The 9,940-nt window shown below is 29.1% G+C and overlaps 1 protein-coding gene across 1 annotated transcript in view; it reads right to left on the reverse strand.

The window, feature by feature from the left end:
• The window catches only part of LOC107437442 (X-ray repair cross complementing 2), a 28,217-nt gene extending 18,531 nt beyond the window's left edge, over positions 1-9,686 (reverse strand). Inside the window, exon 1 of the mRNA XM_071181115.1 lies at positions 9,505-9,686. The gene's annotated coding sequence lies outside the window, so the exon portion shown is untranslated. The remainder of the gene's footprint in view (positions 1-9,504) is intronic.
• Positions 9,687-9,940: the final 254 nt, after the last annotated feature.

Genomic DNA, 9,940 nt, shown 5'->3' on the forward strand with positions numbered 1-9,940 from the left:
AAAAAAAAAAAAAAAAACAAAAAAAAAAAAAAAAAAAAAAACTTTACATTTTTTTTAGATTTAATGGCGCTGTTCGAGAACTAAACTATAGCATAACCAAGCGAATGAGTATTTTCCCTGAAAAGTTAAAATCAGTCTTCACATTTATTTCACATGCTTAATTGATAATTAAAATGGACCTTAGCTTGCCAACCAGTTTTATTTAACCTTTTAAAGATTTATTTTGCTATAAAAAACTTTTCCTCTCTCAATAGTGAGACCCGTGAACTGAGATAACTGAACTAAGTCTTAAATGTGAATACTCAAATATAAAATTTATATACGTTTGGGACATTTATCCGCTTTTGTCGCCCAAATTCGCATCCTCTAATCATCGGTTTTAAAGACCATGCGTTGACGACTGCTTCTTCCAGTTAACACACTACATATTGCGTACAAATTTTAATATCGCGATGCATCCTCAAAAATATATCGCGATATTTTCTTTATTAATCTAATTTCTTCATTGGTATCAATATTTTGTTATTTCCATTAAATATCGCAATATTCACAATAATATTGTATTCAATAATTGGATACTTGCACTTCAAGAAAAAGATCACGGATACCCCACACATGTGACCTATGACGTCAGCGACAGTTGATCGTTTATAAGCATAATGGAGTGTTAAAGTTGAACTAAGTTTCTATTCATAAGTTAGATTGTTAATTAACACGAAATTAATTAAATACAGCACCGGTATCGCACATCGATTTTATTGAAATGCAATTCTTTCTCGTCTACGTCTTTTACTTAACTCAGATTTATTTATTATTTGCTTATGTATTTCATTGTAACCGTGATATATTTTTGTTTTGTGTACCTGGCAACTCCGATGCATAATTAGTTTGTTTATATTCTAGATGACTCCATGCCTGTCTTTGTGTTAAGAAACATAAATAATTGAAATCTTCGTGACAGAATCTCTGTGTAACAATATAGAATGCCTAACTTAAGAGAAATGATACTTGATATGCTTGGCTTACTCGAAATAGAATGAAAAGAGCAGTTGCTAACGTAAACAAATGCCACGTTTCAACAATCAGTCAGGATCGAGATACCCACACTACGTTACTTACAGGTATCCCATTAAATGTTGCATAATATTCATAATATCGTCATATTGGATGCAGCTATGCGTGTTATCGGTAGACGGTGACCAGTGTAAATCAGAACCTGGCGTTGAGAAATACAGAGCTATAAGCTAATGCAAAGAGCTCGTCGCACTCTTCTACAATCTACAAATCTGGCGTTGTTTTACCTAAAGGGCAAAAAAAAAAAAAAAATGTTTGCTTAGATACAAAAAAAGCAAGCACATTTAATTTACGCAATTCAATTTATTTATATGCTATTAGAAAATATTTTAGTAAATATTATTTCATGGCCGCGATGGCTCAGGGGATAGAGCGTTCGTCTTCCAATGAGGTGAACCGGGTTTGATCCCAGCGATAGCTGGTCGGCTCGAATTCCGCACCCGGCTTGCACCGACCACAGTGCTAACGTAAATTATTCTCAGTGGTAGACGGATCATGAGTTAGAGTCCTCTTGCGGTCAGCCTAACCGTGGGAGGTTTTCGTTTTCCTCTCAATGTAACGCAAATGCAGGTTAGTTATCTCAAAAAGTCCTCCACAAAGGCGAAATTCGCCCAATTTTTGATTTAGGAGTTCCCTAGTCTTTTAGATTGGGTTCAAAATTGCAAGGCTACGGAGTTGAACATTAGTAGTCGTAAACGTAGTACTACTGATATTTCGATTATCTTAGAATAGTTGCCAAAGCTTAGATATGACACTGGACAATTCGTAGTTCCTCGGATACTTCCATGTTAATACGCCCACATTTCAGGCATCCGAAAATTCTACCTCGTAAAAATTCATTCGGTTATGTCACCAAACGGCTTTAAGAATGCTCGCGAACAATTTTAATTCCTTGCATATTCTTCTCTTACACTCTCGTCATCGTGACGTACTACCTGTGGCTTCTTGTAATTTGCATATTATTCTTGAGGGTGATAATTCTACAGGTGACATTTTTACCTCAGACTTCAATTTTAGTGTGATTTTGTGTTATCCTTAATTTATGGACATAACAGTAGCTGCGTCTAAAACTTTTTTTAAATTTTTTTTTTACAAATTGTATGATATTATATCCAGAAATGCATCCATTTTATCTAACGTAACTTTTTATAAACATAATTTTGCTATGTAATATAGATAGATAACTTTTATGCGTCTGCACTAAAAACTTTTGACAAATGTTCCGATCTGTACTTTTGATTCGTGTCTAATAGATACTCTTTATATGCTTTAAATAACTTACGTCATGCAAAATAAATTGTGCTAGGGCGAAAAGTGTGTTTAAAATTTAAAAAAAAGTGTAATTATTGATGCAAAGAGTCCATATGATCTATATGAAGAATCTGTATGGTTTAAGGAGTCTATTAGTAAACATTTTAATAATAAATACTTGTTTAATATTCAAACTATTTTAGTTTTTCGTTTTCACTAATCTAGGCATAATAGTATAGATAAAATTTTAAACAATATCCTCTTTTTTCTAAATGCAGTTTCAAATTAAATAAATATCAGAATGTATATTTGTGTTAAATTACTATTTGACTGTATAATTTATACCATAAAAGTACTTTAAGTTCCAGACGTGTTAAATTTTGTTTGATCAAATTTGTAACTTAAAACTTTTCCTCTGAGAAATATATCTCAGAAAAGTGTATTTATTAAAGCTTTCATATAATGTTTTCTTTTCAGAAAACATTACAGTTACAAATTAAAATAAATATCAGAATGTATATTTGTGTTTAGTCACTATTTGATTATATAACTTATACCATAAAAGTACTTTTCATGAGATATAAGTTCCAGACGTGTTTAATTTTGTTTTATTAAATCTGTAACTTAGAACTATTCCCCCAAGAAATATATCTCGTAAAAGAATATTAAAGCTTTCATATAATGTTTTCTTTTCAGAATACATTACAGTTACAAATTAAAATAAATATCAGAATGTATATTTGTGTTTAATCATTATTTGATTAGAAAACTTATACTATAAAAGTACTTTTTATGAGATATAAGTTCCAGACGTGTTAAATTTTGTTTGATCATATCTATAACTTAAAACTATTAATCTAAGAAATATATCTCATAAAAGAATATTAAAGCTTTCCTATAATGTTTTCTTTTCGAATACGTTACAGTTACAAATTAAAATAAATATCTGAATACATATTTGTGTTTAATCATTATTTGATTGCATAATTTATTTATACCATAAAAGTACTTTTTACAAGATATAAGTTCCAGACGTGTTGAATTTTGTTTGATCATATCAATAACTTAAAACTATTCATCTATGACATATATCTCATGAAAGAATATTGAAGCTTTCATTTAATGTTTTTTGGGAAAAGGATCTTTAGATATAACTGATATTTGTTAAGTGGTTTGTTAAAAACTAGACCAACATAAATGGGTCGGTGTATGCCAAGGTTAAAAATGACTAATAAATTTCGTATGCAAGTGAGAAATATTATCTATATTTAACAAAATGTAGAATAAAAATGTATATTTGTGNGGATTTTATGAACTGAAAAATGACAGTTTTCGTGAGAAAGACCCATATATATATATTTAATTTTTTTTAAGTGGTTTCGTTGTTTTTCTTATTTTCTTAAAAAATTTATTTTTTAATTATTTTGCAAAAATGTTTCCATTGCACGTTTTAATCTATGTTTAAGCTTTAATTATTTTCATCTTAGAATTTTTAAAGATTTAATTTTTTTCCTCAATGAAATTTCGTATTTTCGATATACATTTCCCGAATCATATAACTCGGGAAAGAGGTGATTGTTTACAAACCACCCCTTAAAAATTTACGAACTTGTAAAAAAAAAAAAGTCTTAATTTGTGCTCTTATTCTCGAGTTGGTGGCGAACATGCATCCAGACAGATTTTCGCTTTTATGTATAGAGAGACAAGAGTATGCTTAACCATATTACGCGCTAGTTATAGTAACAAATCTTTTTATCTTTCATATTTATGTGAGTTTTCCAACCTGTGATTTTTTTGGAAACGTTCATACATTTTACGCATTAATATGTAAAAAAAAAAAAAAAAAAAAAACAGTTCGTATCTTTTCCATTTATGGGAGCTGCAACACCTTTTAAAATATATTTATTCTTGATGCTTTAAAACTAAAATCATTTTATCTTTCCGATTTATATGAGTTTATGCATATATCTTTAAGAATATGTTTATCGATATTGCACCCTAAAACAGAAGTCATTTTATCTTTCACATTTTATGTAAATTTTAAAATATATTACGCATTAATATGAAGAACGATTTTATCTTTCTTATTCATATGTGTGCCGAAATGTACTTTTAAGACCATGTTTAGCAATGTTACGCGTTATAATGACAATCATTTTATCTTTCCCCAGTTATGAATTTTGCCATACCTATTATTACGTACTGGTTTATCTATTTTATGATTTAAAATAAAACTCATTTTATTTTTTGCAATTTTTGTCAGTTTTAGCATTTATATTTAGGTAAATAAGTTTTTTTTTTTTTTTTTGAAATTTGTAAAAATTCTAAAATTGAAAAAGTATAAAAGCGGTAAAAAAAAATAAAATCGTATCCTACATTATTGAGAATCGATCTCACTACATTCTCTCAAAAATTAAACCAGTAATTGGGTATGATATAGCCTACGTCACAGGTTGTGTTGTTCCTACTAAATTTAACCCATGAACGGCATTTTCTGCGAGCCTAACTTCAAGCCACAAATAAACAAATGAAGTGTTCGATCGTTTAAATAGCTGCTCGCCAGATTTTATTGCATTATAAAGAAAAGTTATTGAAACTAAATAAACAACAACAACTAAAACAAATAACAACAACTACTAATAACAATAACTAAATAAACAACAACTAAATTCCATTCGTTTAGCATTGCGTCATATGTTGTTCCTACTAAATCGAAGTAGTTGTGTTTTTTTCATATTATACCCAATTGTAGAACAAAATTAGATAATTTTTTCTGAAAAAAAACGTTTTTTCAAGTTGGCTTAAAAAAGGAGAAAATAATCTAGTTTCACATCAAATCTCTAGCAAAAAAAAAAAAAAAGTTTGTTACGGGTCCACATTTTTCGTACTAGATCTGACAAAAATAAAATTATTTTAATATTTTTGGTCAACTTAAGCATAACTTTTCAAATTTTTAATTTTATTTTTTTATTTTTCCCCTTAGTTTTGTCTTTTAATTTATTTTAATGTTAAAAAGAGGTTAAAGCTTTGATTGGCGAGAAATTTGACTTGAAGTACTTCGGGCTTAGTTGTATGACTGGTATTGTGTTAAACACAGAGCTTCAGGTAGAATTAAAGCACACTAGTAAGTTGGAATATGGTTAGTGTTTCTTTTGACGATAGCTTCTATTTCGGCAATAAAATAACGACAAATTTTACTTGAAACTTGCTGCCAGTTTCCATATGCTTGAAATGGCCAGAAAATAGTTGAAACTTTCATTGTTTACAGACACGAAGCTCCAATAGAGATTCGAGTGTTTTGCTAGCTGACCATCTCAACTTCACAGACACGGAAGTCATAGAACCATAGTAACATAAAAGAGTTTTGAGGAATTCTCGAAATAGGGTTAAAAATGATGGTTTTCTTATAAACACATTTGAAATTTATGACTGGTAAGTGCTACCACATCATTGTATTGGTGCGCATAAGTGATCAAGTTTTATGAAATCTTCTCAACATATTATTTTATCAAAAGAAAAGAAAAGGAAAGGAAAAGGTGGTATTTGGAGGTGGCCACTTTCACCACTGGTTTAATAGAATTTTTATTTTACGATAATTCAAGTAATTTTTTTTAAATGTAAAAATCAAAAATAAAATATAAAACAGATTTTAACAGTTCCCTATGAGTGTAACAATTTCAAGTAAGTTTGTCAGTTGTAATAATTTTTCTTCTTAATGCTGAAGGATCTTTCAAATAAATGATCGGATTTTAAATATGTATTCGAAATTACATGAAATAAATATGTAATATGCGAAATTAAAGAAAAATAGATAAAGCATTTGGATTTTTTCAGTGCCAATAGTTTGATGTGCAACTTTTTTGTTGCATCATCAACATCGAATCTGCAACATTGTATTTTCTTATTCTACACTCGAATCTGCAACTGTTTTCTAAACTGCAACATCGCAACATTTCGTTGCTACAACGAATCTGTAATCAAGTACGTTTAACACATTTTGCACTGCCAATAGTTTAAAATGTTGTGCACAAGTGTTCCTTTAGGTTCTTCTATTGTTTTTGGTATCGTTGGATCATAAGCAGTGTCTTGGGCGTGCGCAATTACAAGGGATTCACCTTGAATCACACGGCCAGCGCAATCCTCAAACCTTACGCCATATGATTTCCTATTATGAGGTTACTTCAAAAACATTTTTTATAAATTACTGATGCCACAACACTGCAAAAGCTTCAAGAACATATTTTTGCAGCTTTAGGAATCATTGATAGTTTGAAACTAACTAGATGACAGATTGTTTATCGTAAAACAAAATTGTCACATGTCAAAAAACATTTGTAACTGAAAAAAGGCATAAATATATATATATACGCAAAGCCTACGCTGAGAATTTCGAATCATTAGCCAATAAATTAGACAAATATCAAAAATATTCGCCAAATTTTCGAAAGTCTTCGCTTAATGCAAATCTTAACAATTTTTTATAATAATTTTTTTTCCTCATGGAGAACTATTTTACGGTAGTTTGTTGCAGGCTTATATTATTTGGACTCACTTCTCATTAGTTATGCGGAGCCCTTTATATTCTTCTCTTACACTCTCATCATTGTGACGTATTACCTGTGGCTTCTTGTAATTTGCATATTATTCTTGAGGGTGATAATTCTACAGGCGACATTTTTGCTCAGACATCAACTTTCGTGTGATTTTGTGTTATCCTTAATTTGTGGACATAACAGTAGTTGCTTCTAAAGCTTTTTTTTTTTTTACAAATCGTATGATATTATATCCTGAAATACATTCATTTCATCTAACGTAACTTTTTATAAACATATTTTTCGTATGTTTGTAACAGATAACTTTTATGCGTCTGCACTAAAAACTTTTGACAAAAGCTTCAATCTGTACTATTGATTCGTGTCTAATAGATACTCTTTATATGCTTTAGGTAACTTACATCATGTACATAAATTGCGCTAGGGCGGAAAGTATGTTTAAATTTTAAAAAAAAAAAATTAATTAATTAGTGGTGTAAAGAGTCCATATGATCTATATGAAGAGTCTATATGATTTAAAGAGTCTATTAGTATACATTTTTATAATAAATAGTTGTTTAGTATTCAAACTATTTTAGTTTTTCGTTTTCACTTATCTAGGCATAATAGTATAGATAAAATTTTAAACTATATCTGCTTTTTACTAAATGCAGTTTCAAATTAAAATAAATATCAGAATGTATATTTGTGTTTAATCATTATTAGATTGTATAATTTATACCATAAAAGTACGTTTTATGTGATATAAGTTCCAGACGTGCTTAATTTTGTTTGATCAAATCTGTAACTTAAAAATATTCCTCTAAGAAATATATCTAATAAAAGAATATTAAAGCTTTCATCTAATGTTTTCTTTTCAGAAAACGTTACAGTTACAAATTAAAATCAATATCAGAATGTATATTTGTGTTTAATTACTATTTGATTTTATACCATAAACGTACTTTTTATTTTATACCATAAACGTACTTTTTATGAGATAAACTGTGGCAACTGTCGTAATGTGGAACTGACACCATATCATGTTTTTAACTGCCCTGCAGTCGCTGCAGGCCTTCACCTCTTAAACTACCCCACAGAAGAGGATTTGTATTCTTTTAATGCCATAGAAATAACAAAAACTATTCAAGCACACCATGAAATATGATTCTATAGAGGATACGACACCAACCAACCAACTTTTTATGAGATATAAGTTCCAGACGTGTTAAATTTTGTTTGATCATATCTATAACTTAAAACTATTCATCTATGAGATATATGTATCTCATGAAAGAATATTAAAGCTTTCATCTAATGTTTTCTGGGAAAAGAAAACTATATTTAAATATAACTGATATTTGTTAAGTTTGTTAAAAGCTAGAGCAATATAAATGGGTCGGTGTATGCCAAGGCTAAAAATGACTAATAAATTTTGTATGCACGTGAGAAAGATTATCCATATTTAACAAAATATACAATAAAAATGAAGGAAAAGCTTAGGTTTTAATTTCACAAGTATTTGGAAACTTTTAAAGAAATGAAACTAATTTTTGAATGGAGAGTGCAGTTTTTGTTAAATTTTTACTTTTTAAATATTGCAAAGCTATGCGATTTCATTCTATCAAAAAGCTTCAAATCAAATCGATTTGACTGATGTATTTACATGACTTCATTTTGGTTTTACGTTAATAAAGAGAGTGGTTAGTTTTAAAAGCTTTTTAAGATTTGCTATTTTTAATGCTTAGATTTGTCTTGAACCTAGTAAATTCTATCCAAATAATTATTTTTTAATATTTATGAGATCTCTATTGATTATATTTTGCACTTTTTTTAGTTTCTATGTATATAAATTAACTATAGCAAACCTCTAAATAATTTCATTATAACAGTTTAAGCCCATAACAATTCCAAATTTTACTGTTAAAACATTTAAAGCTCAATTATATTTAAAAAAAATTACATTTCCTTTTTTAAAAGGAAATTTTTTAATGTATTACATAAGTGTAATGGACATCATAAAATTAAAAACGCTGATTGTTTCAATGAAGATGGTAATTATAAATTGATATTATGTGTTAAAAATAAGAGTAAATTGAGCTTAAAAATGACACAACTAAATTCAATTTTTTAACTCCTGTGGTAAAAAATCATCGAAATTTTAAAATTTTTTTCGAGCAAACTTTTATTCTTATTTCCGAAACAAAAGAGAATGAGACAATTTTATTTTCCCGTTTTAATTTCTTACCTCAAATTTTATTAACATACGAAAATTCAGCTCGATTGTTCGATGCTTTAAAATACACTATAAAATCTATCAATATTACTGGTTAAAATAGAGATGTGCATTTTATAATTCAACATTTTGCCTCGAGATGGGATAATTTGTATTTGTACACATTAACTACATAATCCTTCAATATTTTTCTGTAGATTAAAATAAATGTTTCGCCAACAATCTTCATGATCATAAAAGGGACAAAAAAAAAATAGATAAAAAAAATATCCACAAAGTTTATTAGATCTGGTCTCGTAAATAATTAATAAGTCCTTATGGATTTGATGGCATTTTTTAAAATATATCATTATCCGAAAGCATTTTCTCGGATCTCATTGCTTACGATACCACAATAAATAATTAACTTACTGGAGATATTTTTCTTCCAGAGTTTTGAAATTGAATTCTGGATAATTTATTGCTGTTCCAGGATCGGTTGTTGTTCCACGTTGATACCATCGCTGGTCAATGTAACGATCTGTTGACCATTATGCGAGCTGTCTATAAGCCCCGCCTCCGTGACACGCCTCTTCACTCCCTCTCCTCCCACACCCCCTTTGTTGCCTAGGAAACAGCTCTTTTCGTGATGGATCACTCCGTGGATGCGGTGGGATGTGGATAACGCAGATCGCATCTCCAACTGAGTGTAACTGTTTTTCGGTGATTTTTGACTGAATGCTTCTTATCGGCGTAGAACTGATAAACTGCGAATAATTTCCACAATCTGTGAATTGCATTGAAACGTTCTTTTTTGCTTATCGATTCTTTATAGCTGTTTTTATTTTATTTTTTTGAAAATATAAAA

This window comes from Parasteatoda tepidariorum, chromosome 5 (assembly GCF_043381705.1).
Source record: "Parasteatoda tepidariorum isolate YZ-2023 chromosome 5, CAS_Ptep_4.0, whole genome shotgun sequence".
NCBI lineage: Eukaryota > Metazoa > Arthropoda > Arachnida > Araneae > Theridiidae > Parasteatoda > Parasteatoda tepidariorum.